At 33.5% G+C, this 19,440-nt stretch overlaps 1 pseudogene; it reads right to left on the reverse strand.

The window, feature by feature from the left end:
* Positions 1-11,429: 11,429 nt before the first annotated feature.
* Positions 11,430-18,783, reverse strand: LOC128216713 (alpha-(1,3)-fucosyltransferase C-like; annotated as a pseudogene).
* Between the last annotated feature and the right edge of the window lie 657 nt (positions 18,784-19,440).

Genomic DNA, 19,440 nt, shown 5'->3' on the forward strand with positions numbered 1-19,440 from the left:
ATTTCAATTCTACTGGGCACCCTAGGTTCAGTGTGAAATAGTTCTGTAAAATACATACGCGTACTTTCAAAAACTTTTATTGAATTTTGTACGTCAGACATTACCTCTTCTGTTGAATATAAGCAGAAAGAAATGTCTGGGAACTATACCTGTCGAATTGGAACTTTACCACTTAAGTGTACCTCATCCTGATCTCCTTATACTTAAGTTAAATTATTTCATGCCATTTTTTTTCGGATTTAAAACCCCCCAAAAAACTCAAGTTTTGAAAATATCCTGATGAAAGAACTATCCCACTACTAGTAGACAATCGGTAAGTGTTGTAAGTAACGGCTTGAATTTTCATTCAGGAGTGATGGCCTTTTGTCAATTTTTTCATATATATATATACATATATAATAAGGAAATCTTGTGAAAACAACTTCTCAAGTTTATGAAGAATTTTGTTGAAGCTTGTCCACACCCTCAGTCATAATATCTATTTGTGCATTTGAGCTGCATTTTCTGTTGGACTCTTCGATCAGGAGTTACAACCTTTTGTTATTTGCTTTACATTCTTGTGTTGGCAACCCTTCACATTTTGTTTAAATATGCTTAGACTGTGAACAGAACATGGCATGTGCATCAGGGAACAGATTCCTGATTCTGATTTTATATTGAATTTGTGATATACAACTCTCAAAAAAGTATTAGAGGGACCATTTTTCGGTGCTCTTCTTGAAACTTAATAAGAGTGCTTGTAAAATCTAGGTCAAGAACATTATTCCCTGAACTGAGGTGGACAAAATATATATTCGAAGACTTGACAGGTCTCATTTTTGTGTGATCTTTAATAAATTGGTGACAAAAAAACTTAGTAGGAAAGATCAGGCCATGGCCATTATATTTTGTTGCATTTTTGTTTGCTTGAATGTAAGAAAGGAGAGCTTTACTCACATTTAAGATGCTTTCTCAGTAAATACTTAATGTAATGCATTGAAACTTTAGACAAGTGTTCACGTGCATCAGGTCAGATAACTATATTATGCCTATAATGCAAGTAACTGTCCCTTTATTATTCATTTAAAAAATCTGATTAAGATTTTCCTGTTAAGGTTACATCAATTTCCATCTGGTATGTTTTTTGTTAACTGTAAATGTTCTTGATTGATTAATCAAAATTGAAATCAACGCAGGCATCATTTTCATCCAATTTTATATTGATCTATAACAGTTTTACAAAACATTTCGATAATTTTTTTCAGAAGTTACTGAAAAGTAGAGCATGCTCTTGTTTTGTTCATTGTTCCCGTGTCGTCTGAGACATAAAGAAAAAAACTTAAACATAAATGTATGTGGTCAAATATTAGTTTTATATTTCTTTGTGTTTCATTATTGTTTTTTTGTAACATACTTGTAAATGTTGAAAAAAGAATGTGTTAACTCTTTACTGAATCGAGAATAAAGCTGTGTCCTCCAAATAAGAGAATTATTTGGTTTGCCGTTACAACATACCACTAGTTAATGAACGCTTATGTCGATGAAGGCAAGATGTTGGAGGTTAAAACATGTGTTGGACATGTAGAAATGCATTTTTGTTGCTTTTTAACAAATTTTGCCTTGCTGAAGATGTCATTGACCCCAGTTTTAAATTGCTTGACAATTTAACTAGATTTCCGGAGCCTTAATTTCTTTACACCGTAGGTTAAAATTTGTAGAAAGTGTTAAAGCTGCACTCCGTTCTTACAACTTTTTTTATTTTTATCTTTGAAAGAGCAATATTTTGCAAAATGTTTTAATGGTGGCATTTAAATTTATCATCATAATCTAAACTGAGATGGCCTGGGCCAAATTAAGTTGAATCATTCATCTTTTAGACCTAACTAGCGGAACTTTAATGATCTTGAAGACCTAACTGTGTGACACGTTGTAAAACATTATATAGGATAATTGTACCTTACAAACAGCGATATTTATTCGCAACTTGGGCCAAGTTTAGTAATTTCTCTTGTGGTCGAAAAGTGATCTTGAGACACAGCCATGAAGCAATTTACTTGCAAATATTGCAACGGTTGAAGTCTTCTTTGTTAAGTAATGTTTTTGCTAATTAAAGTGTCACCCCAAATGAAAGGGCAAATAGGTTTTGTGAAACCGCTTTAGAAATGCATAACTCCCCGATGCCAGGTAGGTTGACCAAGCGGTCAGCATCAAACACTAGCCGGCGACTTACCGAATAGTCACATCGGTCAAACTCATCGTGGTTACTCGAACCTAGGACCTCCTGCTCTCAAAACAAAGGCCTTAAACCACAACGCTGCCGTGATTCATTCTTAATGAAATTATAACAATGCAGACAGACTGTTTACTCAACGTATAAACTGGAAAGAGTTACTGGAGGAAATATGGCTTATCAGTTGGGTAATCTGTGACATGTTCAAATACAGAGCAATGCAACCAGGGTAATGCTGACCACAGACTTCGTAAAGTGGTCAAGATTATCACAAAGAAGCAGATATTGTTTTATATTTTTATAACTGGTATTGAATTCTTTATCAAAGGAGAATGAAAATAATAAAAACATGTACTAATTATGCTTTTTTCATCATTCGAAATTTTGTTTATTCTAAATTAACTACGAGTCAGATTGAATCTGCGTTTTAGATATACCTTTATTATGAATCGCAAAATCAATATGGCAGATATCAACGTTATTTTTACGTAACAAACGTTATTCAGTAAAATATATCCGTAGTCCGTCCCCGGTGGCCTAGTTATTACAGATTCCGCCTGGGGAATGTGAGTTTACGGGTTCGATCTCCAGCTGCGACTCACTAAAGTCGTTAAACTGGTATTGTTCTATATGTTCCTTGTGCTTGTCCTCAGCACAGTATATTTACAGAACTTTTTTGACAGTCACTATGAGGATAACATGACTGGGTGTGGTATCATTCCACTTGTCTACTGTGTGATAACACGTACGGCAGACTGAATCCGCCTCGTGTAGACAAACGTGTTTCAACAAAGGGAAATTGCTCTGCATTCTTGCAAACATATTCTACTCGACAATTTCAACAAAAAATCACTATTATAAATACTTATGACTGGAACATGATACAGTAACTAATGAAAGTACGGCTATGATCATTGAATGTATTTGCTGAAATAAGTTCAAAACTATGTATGTCAGATAAAAACAATTGCCAATTAACCAAAACGTTCTTATATTACTCCTTGAAGTGCTTTTTTAGGATGGTAAGGTAAGACAATATACGCTTTTTGAATGGTGCACTAAATGTATAAGCCACCTGTTACGGTGCCACAGATTGACATGCATATATATATCTATATATATATATTATAATATGTGTTATTGATGTCGTGCGCACAAAATACTAAGTCGTGCGCGCATGATACATAGTCGTGTGCACGAGATAACATGTCGTGCACACGAGATAATTAGGTCGTGTACATCAGCTACTATTTCGTGCTCACGAGATTATTGATTCGTGTATACGAGTAACAATGTTGTGCGCACGAGATAATTCTATCGTTATAACCCCTTTCTTATCACGGCGTCATTTGATCCACTGGTAATTCGCACAATAATCAAGTAATGTTGCAAGGTATGATGTTCACCAATTAAGATATTTGATATAATGCAACAAGCATGCACGTGAACGAATATGTCACTGTCTCAAGTTTTTGAGTGGTATAAACTTTGTTGTAAAAGGCGGTTACTAGAAGATGGAAAAGTGCCCGGTCGTTAGGGTTCAGCTTTGGGTGTGTTTGCAACATCACTGGTTAGTTTTGTACAGTTATTACAGAGAACACCAGACTTGAGATAGGTTGCTTGGCCGTCAACTAATGGACAAACCTGCCTTTCGACATATTTTGAAAAATGCAAATGAACTGTCGTATCTTTCTCGTGCACGACATACTTATCTCATGCGCATGACTAAGTAACTCGTGTGCGAGATATTATATCCCGTGCGCACGACTTAGTCACCACTCAGTAACTTGTGCACACGACCTAGTCACATATGTGCACGAAATAGTAACTCGTGCACACGACTTAGTCACACATGCGCACGACATAGTAACTCGTGCACACGACTTAGCCACACATGCGCACCACAAAGTAACTCGTGCACACGACTTAGCCACACATGCGCACCACATAGTAACTCGTGCACACGATTTAGTCTCACATGCGCACCACATAGTAACTCGTGCATTCGACTTAGCCAGCCGTTTTGACTAAGTGTTAAACCGGTTTGTGGGCAGATGACTAGTATATATTAATTGGAAGACAGGTTGAGGGTAGATGTGGGCAGATGACAAATATATATGGGCAGATGGTAACTCGCACAATAATCAAGTAATGTTGTAAGGTATGATGTTCACCAATTAAGATATTTGAAATGATGCAACAAGCATGCACGTGAACGAATATGTCACTGTCTCAAGTTTTTGAGTGGTATAAACTTTGGTGTGAAAGGCGGTTACTAGAAGATGGAAAAGTGCCCGGTCGTTAGGGTTCAGCTTTGGGTGTGTTTGCAACATCACTGGTTAGTTTTGTACAGTTATTACAGAAAACACCAGACTTGAGATAGGTTGCTTGGCTGTCAACTAATGGACAAACCTGCCTTTCGACATATTTTGAAAACATGCAAATGAACTGTCGTATCCGTCTCGTGCACGACATACTTATTTCATGCGCATGACTAAGTAACTCGTGTGCGAGACATTATATCCCGTGCGCACGACTTAGTCACCACTCAGTAACTTGTGCACACGACCTAGTCACATATGTGCACGAAATAGTAACTCGTGCACACGACTTAGTCAAACATGCGCACGACATAGTAACTCGTGCACACGACTTAGCCACACATGCGCACCACATAGTAACTCGTGCACACGATTTAGTCTCACATGCGCACCACATAGTAACTCGTGCACACGACTTAGCCAGCCGTTTTGACTAAGTGTTAAACCGGTTTGTTAAAATTGATTCACTATCCTACGCAATGTGTAACAGTAGGGGGACGTAACCGATGCGTAGCGTTTTTTTAATCGATTTTATTCTGTGTTAATCACTTACATAATTTAAAATGTTGCTCAGCGCAGATTAGTCAGAAATTGTTATTTGCTGAGCAACATTTTAATTTTGTGTAAGTTCTTATATGTGTGCAATCAAAGTTCATTAAATGAAATAAGTCACTCAAATTTGTAATTTAATGTCCAGTACCCTTTAGAAATCGCCATTACACTTTAATGAATGACCCAAGGTTGCATTAGGGTGTAAAATACACGTTAAGTAAAAAAAGATATCTGTAGCATTGCATGATAGTATTTTCTCACACTTGTAGTCGGAAAGTGATCTTGAGAACCAAGTCATGAAGCAAATAACTTGTTAATATTGTAACGGTATAAGTCTTCTATGTATAGTATTGTTTTTGTTAATTATAGTGTCAACCCAATTGAAAGGGCAAATAGGTTTTAGCTAATGAAACTCCCTTTAGAAAAGCATAAGCCATAACTCCCCTATGTCAGGTAGCTTGGCAAGCGGTTACTATTAAATGCTAGCCGGCAACTCACCAACTAGTCATATCGGACAAATCCATCGCGGTTACTCGAACCTGGGACCTCCTGCCCTCAGAGCGAAGGCCTTAAACCACAACGCTGCCGTGGCTCATCATTTAGCTTCTATTCAGACTGTTTTTACAACATATGAACTTAGTTGCACAGGAAAGAGTTAGAGATGATATGGCATATCAGATGGGGAATCTGTGACATGTTCAAATACAGAGCATTGAAACCGCGGTTATGCTGACCACAGGCTTCGTAAAGTGGTCAAGATTATCCCAAAGTAACAATATGCTTTTACATTTTTATAACTAGTAATGTTTCTTTATCATAGGGAAATGAAAAAAAAAATACATGTGCTAATTATGTTGTTTTTTTCGTGATTCGAGGTTTTGTTACTTCTGAATTAACTACGAGTCCGATTGAATCTGCGTTTTTCATATACCTTTATTATGTATCGCAAAATTGGGGTACTATGATATGTTTAAATTAAACAGCCCTGAAGGAAATGGCAGATATGTGCGGCCATGACAGACGCTATTTTGTAAAATGTCTTCGTTGTCCGTTCCCGGTGGCCTAGTTGTTACATCATCCGCCTCGGGAATGTGAGTTTACGGGCTCGATCCCCAGCTGCGACTCACCAAAGTCGTTAAACTTGTATTGCTATTTGTTCCTTGTGCATGGCGCTCAGCACAGTATATTTCAACTGTTTGCCAGTGTCAGGATAACGTGAGTCGGTCGTGGTATCATTCCACTTGTTTACCGTGTAATGACACAGTTTGGTAGACTAAATCCGCCTCGTTTGGACAAACGTGTTTCCAAATAAATAACTGTCGTTTGGACTTAAAGCCCAATAAACAAACATATTTGTTTATAATTATAGTGTTATTTTTTATTTCATTCAGATATGTAAAGGTAAAAGTATATTATTTTGGTTTCAAACATCTTCAAAGCTAAATATCACTTTGCAAATACATCAAAGGAAAATTGTTCTGCAATAAGACCAATCGCCATTACGTCAATTTTAAATACTTCTCTAATATGACAGAACATAAAATGCATATATTTAGTATTAGACTCTGCGGTTTTAGCAGATGAGTGAAAAACATAGTTAATATTTTATTTCAAATGTTGTATATTATATTCAAAGTCATCTTGATGGAAATGCCATGGAAGGTACAACGACACTTCATTAATTGTGAAGCCCTCGGATAATATAATATACAGGCTGTGGTAGCTTCTTCTTTATATTCCTGAGGTCGCATAGAATTATGAAACATCAATCAGTTTCTACAAACGTGTATACATACACTGTTGGACATCGTTGGCGTCATTTGACAAATATTCACCATCATTTCTGTTCATATATGTAAACTACTCCACTTCTATCGCGTCAACCCATGTTTTATCACGGAGTCATTTAATCCGCCGGAAAGTCGCACAAAAATCAAATTTTCTTGTCAGGTTGAATATTCAACAATTAAGATATTTGACATCACGCAATAAACATGTACGTGAAAGAATATGTCACTGTCTGAAGTTTTTGAGTGGTATCGACTTTGTTGTGGAAGGCGGTAAATAGTAGACGAGAAGGGGTCCCGCCGTAAGGGTTGAGCTTTGAGTGGACGCAACGTTTTGCACAGTTATTACAGAAAACATCAGACTTGACATAGGGCTGCTTGGCTGTCAACTAGTGGACAACCCTGCCTTTTGACATTTTTGATAAATGCTAATAAACTGTCGTATCTTTCTCGTCCAGACATAATAATCGCGTGTGCACGGCATAGTAACTCGTGTGCGAGACAAAGTGTCCCGTTCGCACGACTTAGTCACACATGCTCACGCCATAGTAAGGACGGGGTACGCAGCAACGTGAGACAACAATAATCATTAATAGAAAATTGCAATGCGTAATTTTTTTATAGAATACTGATTCAGCGTCTGATGGTACGCACAAACTTTTTCGTATATTCTCATTTCCATACATATGTTTTTGTTGAATTATAATGAATACCCGTTCGTGTTCGCTTAATGTGTGGGGATAAATTGTTTGAAGTAACAAGAACATCGACATACGACAGACCATAATGGACAACGTGTCATACAGCTCGAAGTTTGTTTTCCTTTTTTTGACTGTCATGAAACAGGTTGAATTATATTATTGTAATAATAAATCATGTTTATTCAAATAATGTTAAAGTCTACTGATAAACTCATCAGAATGGCACAGCAGGTGTGTTATATGTAGAATATACCTACTGTCATGAGATTTTTTTAATTATAGAACAGAACAGAACAGAATTTTATTTAGACTTATGCTCATGCATCTCGTCATACACAAAGTATACAAATAATTATTACATACAATTTAACAATACAGTGGTCAACAATCAAAATCTGGAACGATGTCAAAGCAATATGGAGAATGTTCATTTGAAAAAAACATTTAGAAAACATAATTACTATATTAAACAATATAAACAACATAAACTTTAAGTCACTGCAAAAATATTTTAATTATACACGGTCATTAATTAAAAGAGTCCTTCTGTTATTAGCCTGCAATAAATATTTGCACAAATTCACAATAATTGTCTTATTTTGGTTGTTAATTAGTTCAATAAACTTGAACATATTTGGACGACAATAATAGTACCTTTTCAAAAATTGGTTGCGTATATCATTATAACAACTACACTTAATGACAAAGTGGAATTCATCCTCTAGTTCATGTAAGTCACACAATGTACAAAAACGGTCATTTCTTGGAGTTCTATTAGGACCATATCTTTTAGTTTCAATAAACAGATTATGAGATGACATCCGTAATCTAGTTAAGCATTTCCTATTAGTTTTGTTAAACAACATATTTAAATAATCGGCCATTCCAAATTCATTGTGCAGGTGGCTGAACACAGGAATTAGTTTAGAGCTTGTGTTGATATCTCCCCTCCACTTATGTAAAAACACGTCAATAAGACGTTGCTTAAAAAGACATATAAAGGTGTTTGGTTCGTATTTTTCGGGATGGAGCCACACATCTAAAAACCCATTTTCCTCAAGTACGTTCTTGATTTTGTTAGCCCAGGAATTATACCCATTAAGACACAGTTGAACTGATTCCCGATAAAGAGAATTAAGTATAATATTTTTTGAATCTTTGGCCTTAAACCAATATTTTATAATTTGAACATATCTATTAATATATAACGGGTATCGTCCTAACTCCCCATATACTACTGCTGTACAACTACTTTGTTTAACCCCCAAAATAGACTTACAAAATTTGAGATGGATGCGTTCCACCTCTTTGGACTTAGATAAACCCCATACTGGGCAACCATATGAAAGGATGGAGCCAACAAAAGAATCAAACAGTTGTAATGAGATTTTCGGGGGAACATCGTACTTATTTATATTCGTTAATAATATATGCATGGCTTTTAGTGCCTTTCCGACTACAAATTGGTTATTTAGGACGAACGATCCCGTATAGTTTAAAACCACGCCGAGATAATTAAAATTGTCGACTATTTCAAGGGGTTCATTATTATAATACCAACGTTCGTTGTGTCGCACGGAACCTCTATTACGGAATACAACTACCTTAGTTTTATCGGTATTTACCTCCAATCCCCATATTTTGCAATATTCGCACAGACGATTCAAACTACTTTGTAAATCTTCCACGGAATTTCCTAAAATGACCATATCATCCGCAAACAGAAGTAGCATGATGCATATTTCATATATATCAATACCACAGTCACTACCCTGTTGCAAAAATAGCTCTAAATCTTCCAAAAATAGAGAAAAAAGTATTGGAGAATTATTTTGGCCTTGTCGTAGACCAATAGATATATCAAAGAAATCGGAAAATGAATTACAGTGTTTTACACACGACTTAACTACTGAATACATTGCCTTGAAAATTTTTAGTATTTTTCCGTCCAATCCCATACGGAAAAGTTTAACCCATAGCGCATTCCTATACACGGAATCAAAGGCCTTTTTCAGATCGATAAAGGCACACGGTAAGCGCAATTTTTTAAACAATGCTGATTCAATAAGATTATGTAAGACAAAAATGGCATCCTCTGTACTACTTCCCTTTCTAAATCCAAATTGGGCGTCGGACAAAATATTATTCGTATCAAACCAAGTTTCAACTCGTTTAGTGAGTACGCTTGTAAATATTTTCCCTAAATTACTAACCAGAGTTATGCCCCTATAATTATTAGTATCATTAATGTCCCCCTTTTTATGTATCGGAACGATGAATCCTGATGCCCATGATGCAGGGAAATAATCTCCATCTAGAACAGTGTTAAATAAATCGGTTAAATGTCCAACTAATATGTCTAAAGTTTCAATGAAAAATTCATTTATCATATTATCGCTAGGACACGCAGCCTTATTTCTTTTTAGACATTTGACAGCACTCCGAACCTCGTCGTGAGTTATAACAGCATTGAGAGATTCGTACGTAGGATCGTTGATATTAAAATCCGAATTGTTCGCAAAATCATCAATCTCATCTATTTGTGCCGACTTTATATCGTTAAATAAACCAGCGAAATAGTCTTTAAAATTCTCAATATCTATGTCGCAAGCGGGATTACTCGTCTTTGCCCTAAATTTACTCCAAAACTCCTTAGGTTGTTTATTGCGTAAATCATATAATTCTTGCGCCTTACGCGTAGTGTAAGCTCGCTTAGTTTTGCAAATAAGCGTTTTATATATCCGCTTTTTATCGCATAATATATTTCTATTAACATCCGATTTATTCACATTAAAATTCGTAAGGGCATCAACATATGCCATTTTAGCAAGATAGCAGTCGTGATTAAACCATTCGTTGTCGAATTTTTTCTCACCATTGCGATTTCCCGAGCATTGTTTACCAAAATACGGTTTCGCTGTGTTTAAAACGAGTGACGAAAATTCATCAATTAATCTATCTATTTCATAGGGCAGCGGATTACGTGATATATTGAAAATAGAATTTATGTTATTCAAATTCGCGATTAAATCCCTGCGAAAATAGTTTTTATTTTCATCACGCCATTTATATTGTACATAACTTGAACCGCTAGAATAATTCGCGACGGATTAATTTTATTGTGAATCAAAATATCGAATAAAAGCGGTGCATGGTCACTAAACTGATTAAAGTGACCCACACTGAAATTCCTGAGTAATTTATAATCAATATCCCTTGCTAAAAGGTAATCAATAGTACTGCATGTATTACGGCAGAAATATGTATACGCCCCATTGCTATTATCAATGCCTAATCTCCCATTCATTATGCGCATATTGGTAGCCTTACAAAAGTCAAGCAGACGAATGCCACGCCCATTGCATATTTTATCTTGTGAGGCCCGTCCACTACCTTCATCATTTAAATAATCATCAGGGTCTAAATCCCGTATAATATTATCATGTAAAATGTAATCTGGTCTATCCCCTGCTCTACAATTAAAGTCCCCGGCTATTAATATTACTAACTGTTTTCAGTTCCTTATATTATTGTCAAAATATAATGTATTTTTGTTGCTTATGACCTGAAAAACTAGCAAAAAAGGTACATAGTACATAGTACATAGTAACAGAGCTTAAATCTGTAAACTTTTATCCTAAATACCTAAGATGAACATGATATTCGATTCGATTTTTTTTCCATATATTTTATAAGACACACAAAATAAATATTGGCAAATACATGTTGTTTTCTTTTCAGGAGGTTTTCATTGTAGACGTATTAGTGATTTACATTCCGTTTAACTCTGTTATGCTGGAATAAAGAGAGAATTTGTACCTTTGAGTAGAGTGTGACCTGTTTGATCAGAGAAATACTTGTCATCTCAGTTAAACATGCACTATACATCACCTGGTTTGATGCACTGTCCAAGTTCCTTTTCTGTGTCAACAATGATCTTTCTTTCGAGATAGGGATCATTCAATTTCCGGCAAATATCACATATTGACATCGTATATTGCTCTTTCAAATTGTCCGAAGCTTGAAACCTATCTTTGTGTCTTAAATAACTGGAATATAAGGTTTCATTTTCAGACACTTTAATCATATAACGAACTAAATCGTTTATGTTTCCGAAGTCATTGGTGTTGATGAACGAGCCTATTGGCAAAATTCTGGTATAATTTGCTTTTCCACGAACCACATTGATAATGTCATTGTTGTAGTTTGCAAACAGCTTTTCCGTTATATAATCATCGCAAAAAGCATTTTCAAACGCTAAATAAAATTTGTAATCATTGTTAAGTAAAGAAGGGAAATTACTCCTTGAGACCTTTAAAGGGCCACATTTTCCAAATATGTCGATACTCTTATTTTGCAAACAAATACACATGTGTTCCACAAATTTATCTCTTAAACTGTGTGCATTGCAATGACTGACGGCCCAAGCTGCAATTTTTTTTTACGTTGAAATATCATAGAATAGTTTTTTGACAGCGGCTTAAATCTTTTTGATACTCTTCCATACGGCATAAATATATCTGCAGATGGTCTGTAGTTCCATGTCCAATTAAACATATTTATTCCGTGTTTATTTCTATATTCTCTGTTCCATGAGTTCGCCACATTTGTTTCTAATGAAAACGCTATCCATATTTGATTTTGGTTTCTCTTTCTGCTTTCTACGGGTGGTTTTGAGCCAATGTTTCTATCCGCTAACGAAAACACCACAACAGAACTTTTATGGAAAACTTTTCTGTCCGTTGTCAAACTGCAGTTACCACATTTACTTGGATATGATTCAAGCCATTTTGGCTTGTTCCACCACAGAATAATATGTGTATGATTTGTATTGTTCAATACCACGTGTAACTCCTCTACTGCAGTACTGACATGATCGGTGTATTTGAAAATCTTGTCCATGTATGCAAAGTAACTGATACAAAATGCACAGCAGATAACGAGAACCACCTGAACACCTGTCAAATGTAACATTAAATATGAATTTCACAATATAAAAGTTGTATTATTAATAGTATTTTCTACTAAGAATCCGATTGACAATGATATTCGATACTACATTTAAAGTATAAAAAATGAGGATCCTTTTCAAAACATCAACGCTTAAATCGTCAAATCTTAATTCAACCCTCGTTTTTGCACTATATTTTTAATTATTTATACATATATTTCTAGCTATTAAAGTTTCCTTTCTAATATCAATCTAAATTTCTAGCTAAATAATTTTTGTCTAATTTTTGTTCTGGCTAGCTGAATAAGATTGGGTCTGACATATATTTTGGACCTATCGAATGTTGAACATCAATCGCGGGGTTAACTTCGCGGAAAATAAAACATACTTGATTTATTTATATCTTAAGTGAAGAGACACCGAATGGGTTTGTCTTGAAGATATAAATTTAAATATCTTTATAACTGCTTAAGATATCTCTAATACCGCTAAAAGCCAGTAGAAACATAATAAAAAACACATTATATTTGTATGATATTGTATCACAAATTAAAAGTATTTATTTTAATACAATGATTTTCAGTAATGTATCGTCGAAGGTAAATCTCACTTCGTCGCTTAGCCTCTGGCAGAAACGGAATTTCAATGAAATTCAGAAATAGGCTGGTCATTTTGCGTAGTCTCATTCTTAAAATAACATTCACCGATACTCATTTTATTGTTTCTATTCAGAACGCACCAATATCCAAAACATATTGAATACAAAAATATTGAATTAATAACTAGACATAAAGGATAGATTTTAAAACAACAATTTTTCAAAAGTATCCGTTTTTGTTTGAATACAAAATAAAATTATATGTGTTTATTTCATCACGTATTTTGACTTTAAATGAAACTTGTTTGTTTTATGAATTAATAGCATGATTACTTTTGTGATGTACTTATGTATTGTAATCGTTCGTTGATTTGCAATCGTATGCAACCTGGTAGTGAAAATGTGTTGTGGGTTGATTACCAGTCCGAACACTTAAGTCTTAATTCCGTTGATGAATAAAATATTGTACCTAATAGATAAGAAAATAGAGTTTTTCAACAATAATCAATTGGCCCTCCCCCCAAAGTCTATTTCGATAACTCCAAAGCTGATCGTGGATATAAATCTCTACATAAAAAATTGGTATTTGTACCAGCTGACAAAGCAGCTAATAATGTAGTCATAGTTTTACGTTTATAGTGTTAATACTATCATTGAAGAGTAACAATCTTTTAGAACTACCGTTCCTAGCCAACCCGATTAAAAAAGTGTTATTAAAAATCATATTGATTCTAATGCAAAATTTCTAGTTCTGTTGAATGATGATCATAAAAACATTCATACAATACAGTGGTTACTTAAAATCCGTATTTGTCACGATTTATTGTTAATTCCATTTCTTGTTCTACTAAACAGGTTTCAATTTAACTAACATCATGCTTAACTGCTATTAAGTTTAATGTGAAAAAAATACTGCAGCAAAGTTTATGAGAATTCTTGAATTAGTCTCTTTTTGTCTATCAATAATTCTTTAGATTTAGTTAATTATGTTAAAAGAAGGCGATATAAGGTCTCAGTGCTAAATACTTATGAATTTCAACGCTCTATACATCTATTCCAAAATCTTAGTTACAAACAAATTAGCTCCTCTTATCGAAACATCTTTTGCGAGGGAGAAAACAACTTATAAAGCAGTTGATGATAAAACGTTTTTTTTCACCAATGATCGGTCAGATAAAAATATCTATTGGGCATGCACAGAAGTCATTGAAGTTTTTAATTTTTACTTACTAATTCTTTTTTAAAATTCGGTAAATGTTTATAAAAGCAAACAATTGGCATTCCAATGGGTGCAAATTATGCACCTTTACTTGCAGACCTGTTTTTATACTTCTATGAAAGTGAATTTATGTTGAAATTTTCAAAGTCTGGAGATCTCGCTCTTGTTGATAAATTTAATAACACTTTGAGATAAATTGATGATATTCTAAGTTTGGATAATCCGGTGTTTACAGATAATGTTAAATCGATATACCCTTCACAATTGCAACTCAATGAATATAAAACATCCAATTTAAAAGCATCCTATTTAGGTCTGCAACTCGAATGGAAGGTATATTGAGTATCAATCTTTATGATAAACGTGATGATTTTAATTTTAAAATAATTAATTACCCTTCTTTAGATAGAAATGTTCCTAGTTCACCATCATATGGTGTTTTTATTTTACAGTTTAATGAGTTGATAAGATTCGCTAGAATATATACACATGTCAAAATTATCAGCTTTCGCAGTAAACTTATGACGGAAAAATTCTTAAACAGGGTTTCAGATATTATAAATTAAGGAAAACTTTCTCAAAATTTGTAAATGGTCATTTTAATATTATATCAAAGTACAATAGTAGTCTAAAATCGCTGATTGCAAATAGTATTGCTCATCCCGATTTTTATGGTGATGTATTAAAGAAAATTCGTAAAATTAAAATGTTTTGAGCAGGTACCTGGGCAAATAGACTAAATGAATTGCTTGGATTTTATTTAAATCGTATATTATATAGGCATAACTTTGAAGATTACTTGCCTTCTGGGTTTTGAAGATGAATTTCTGGAACAAAAACTACGCTTTCAGTACTTCGATGTTATGAATATTTTGCAGATTCATCTTATCTTTAAAACCACCTTTGGCTGGCTCTGAATGTTTTGGCATGTGACGGCATTTTCTTCCAAAGAAATATGTAGGTAATCGATTTGAAGAAATGATTAGCTAATATATGTCGCTTTTTATAATGTTTTCTATATTTGTTCCCAGTTTTAGTACAATGATGCTTTTTATTATGAAACACAGTTTTAAACCTTTTATTTTTTAAGGCAGACTGTGTGTGGTGCTCATAGTTTCAAACAATGACTGCATCGTATCTTTGACACAAAATTGCAGTATGTACTCTGAATTGTATTCATCCGTCTGCAGATAGAGTTGAGATCTCTAATCATTGAAGAACTTTGGGTTTAGCTATTAGTTTATTATTATTTGTTTCAATATTAAGTTTCCTCAAGTGAATGTATACTTCGATAAGATTTACCTTTCACGTGTTTTCTTTATTCAAGATTGTTGGAATAAGAGTGAGGTTTGTGCATGTAAACTGGTTTAAATCCCAAGTAAAGTTACATTTTACTGACCGTTCCAAGGCTAGATGGGCTGAACGTTTACGTGCAACAACGTGCAATTTACTATACATTAATATTGTAAAATTCTGACACGTGCAAAAACTAATATGCGGATAAATGACAACATAGTTCCAAACAATTACTTCACCAGCAACGCTCCTTCTGGGCTTTGCACTCGTGTTTATATCTCGGTTATTAGAGTGCAGTGACTAATCGTAGCATTTAATGCTGACTTTCTTGCATAATTTGAATTTTCGATTGACATAACAATCAGTGTTTATTATAAATTGAAAGTAAAAACATATTTAAAATTATTTTGTAAATTTGTATCATGCTTTTGAAAACAAAGAATGTTAAATGAATTAAGGTACTACATTGTATTCCATATTATTTCATGAAGAAATAATAATTCAATGTAATAGTTTTTCGTTTGACATTTATCAAAGAAACAAAATGAAAGTTAGCACAATTTTTATTATCTCATGTACAGCTCAGAACATGGGTTCAGCTGTAAATAAATATACGATATTTTGGTTCAAAAACTAAGATAATTAGTATGTTATGGAAATGCAAACTACTAATTGTAAACTATTTTGGCATAACAATTATTCATACAAATTAAACCGAGTTATTACCCCATCTGTTCCAAATTGTTCGCTTCAACTTTGCACCAATTTAAAATTCCAGAACACGTCTATCCGAATTACTTACGTCTTCCTTTACATATCATGAATTTTACAATTTAATTAATAAAAATGAACTGAAATAAGCAAGAAGAACTTTTCACAACAAATATCTCGTATGCTTGATACTTTAAACTTTTGCTACTGAGCATGTTTCTGTAGCTTTTTGCATATATATTGATATCAGCATGTATGTACAAGTAAATTTAATCTTGCCGCTTTGTTTCTGTTTTGCAAATATCGATGCTTAATAAAAACGCCGCCTTAGTAGTCTTCTCTGGAAATTGATCAGTAGCATATTTTCATAAACTGCGTTCGCGTTTTCCTCATTTTAAGATTTTATAATTGATCTGTTCAGAGGTTTGGTAATAATAAATCATACCTCTGATTTAAGCGTTGAAACATCGAGTGCAAAACTATAAATATATCGTTTTTCTGATATCATCCAGTGACCATCAAAACGCTTGTTGCATTAAACATGCTTACCTATTGAGCACTGACCATCGATACGCTATGTTTCCGCTAATATATTTTTCATTAATATTGTAAAATTCTGATACGTGCAATAACTAACATCCGGATAAATGTTAAACATAGTTCAAAATAATTACTCCATCAGCAACGCTCCTTCTGGGCTTTGCACATGTGTTTATTTCTTATAAATAGGGTATAAGAGTGCAGTGACTAATGGTATCATTTAATGCTGACTGTCTTGTTTTGTTTTTTTGATTGACATAACTTTATCAGTGTTTATTCTAAATTGAAATTAAAATATGGATTTTTTTTTTGTAAACTTATTTCTTGCTTTTGAAAACTAAGAGTGTTAAAATGAATTAATGTACTATTCCATAATATTTCATGAAGATATAAGTAGTCGATGTAATAGTTTTGCGTTATACATATATTAAAGAAACAACATGAAAGTAAGCACAATTGTTATTATTTCATGTACAGCACAGAACACAGTTTCAGCGGTAAATAAAATTATATTTCGGTTTCAAGTTAATGCATACTTTGATAAGATTTACCTTTTGGGTTTGATCTTTATTTAGTATTGTTGTGATAGGAGTTAGGTTTGTGCACTTAAACTGGTTTAAACCCCCAGTAAATTAACACTTTACTGACCGTTCCAAGGCGGTACCTAACAATCCTTAATAAACATACCTAGTTTTTTATATATATAGTATGTATGCACTGTGCTGCTTGTGGAGTTTTTTGCTGTTCCTCCATGTTTCTTGTTTTTGATTTTATGTTATATGTCTTTGGCGTTTACCCTGTGCCATTAAACCGGGTTTCTGTTTAAACCTTTTGCTACTGAGCTTGTTTCTGTTACTTTTCGCATTAATATTAAAAACTAAGATAATTATTTTATGTTTTGGAATTGCAAACTACTAATTGTAAACTATTTTTGCCTAAGGCCTGTCGCCGACTTATGCCTATGTTTATAATAAAATACTTTTAAACTTTATTTTACTGTCATAATAATAAGAAATAGGCTCGACATACAGTGAAGTCTTTGTATGCAACATACTTATCAATGTCATATGGATGTATACAGGCAGGGTTTATGTTTAAACCTTTTGCTACTGAGTTTGTTTCTTTTCCGCATAAATATTTAAAAAAAATCTAATTCAGATCTCGTATTATGTATTTCTAGACAGTAAGACCTTCTGTTATAATTTAAAAGATTTGCTATGCCAATAATGATAGGCAAACGCATTCATGAAGTGTTGATGTGTCCAAAATAATTAAAAAAGAATTCATAATGACGGAAAGGTATTATTCAAACCGCAAGTTTTGTCTGTTTAAACTGTCATTAATTTTCTAAAAACTAATAAAGTAATAAAGTAAAGACTTTTCTTCTTTATTCAACATAAACACTTGCATTGTGTTTATGTTATAGTCACTCTTTATTCTCTGTAGCTCCTAAAAATTATTATTTTTTATTTCTGTTTAAGCTGGTGCATTCGTCAGAATCTTCTGCGTAAAATTAACAAACAGAAAATTAATAAATCCTCGATTGTCATTGGCCCACACAAAAATGCAAAAACAAAATATAAGGGAAAAGTATACTGACTGAAATATATAAAGCAATATAATCGATCTACGCAAAAAGAATGAACAGAAAAAATATTCGATGGTTATTTGACAAAATTGGTAATAATGTGTGGTTTATGTTGTAAAGTTATATAAGATAACATAAGTTAAATTTAACATTTAATGTTTAGTTAACATTCAACGCCTTTACAGAATGAACAAGCAACACTTACATTGAGCTGTCCTTAGTTTCTCAACAAACATCTTTTATAATATCAATAAGTTTATTCATTTTTTTTCAAAAACTAGTTAAGAAATGGCACAAAGGTACAATTGATATCCAATTGCAACTTAACACCTTTTCTTATTGGTCAGGGTTAGGGTTTCAAATGTCAATATACGTGAAAAAATATGTTGTATTACATTTAAATACCGTAGCATATGACAAAAATCTACGGGGAAGCTTTACCATTATTACAAATTTAACCGAGTTATTACCCCTTCTGTTCCAAACTGTTCGCCTCAACTTTGTACCAATTTGAAATTCCAGAATACCTCTATCTGAATTTATTTTGTACGAGTTACTAACATCTTCCTTTACATGTCTTGAATTTCACAATTTAATATAAATGAACTGAAATAAGAAAGTTGAACAATTTTCTGTTTTAAACAAACACATACCTCGCATTCTTGATATCAACATGTTTGAACAGTGTATTTCTTTCAAGTAAATTCAATCTTGCCGCTTTGTTTCTTTTTTGCGAATATCTGTGCTTAATAAAAACGCCGCCCTTATAGTCTTCTCTGGTTATTGATCAGTAGCATATTTTCCTAAACGTTTTCCTTATATTAAGATTTTATAATTGATTATATATTAAGCGCTAACCATCGATACGCTATATTTCCGCTTATTTATTTGCATAAGTATTGTAAAGTTCTGATACGAATATCAGGGTGTTTGTTTTAGCAAATATAATTTTTCAGCGATTAACCTT

The sequence above is a fragment of the Mya arenaria genome, chromosome 14, assembly GCF_026914265.1.
Source record: "Mya arenaria isolate MELC-2E11 chromosome 14, ASM2691426v1".
Lineage (NCBI taxonomy): Eukaryota > Metazoa > Mollusca > Bivalvia > Myida > Myidae > Mya > Mya arenaria.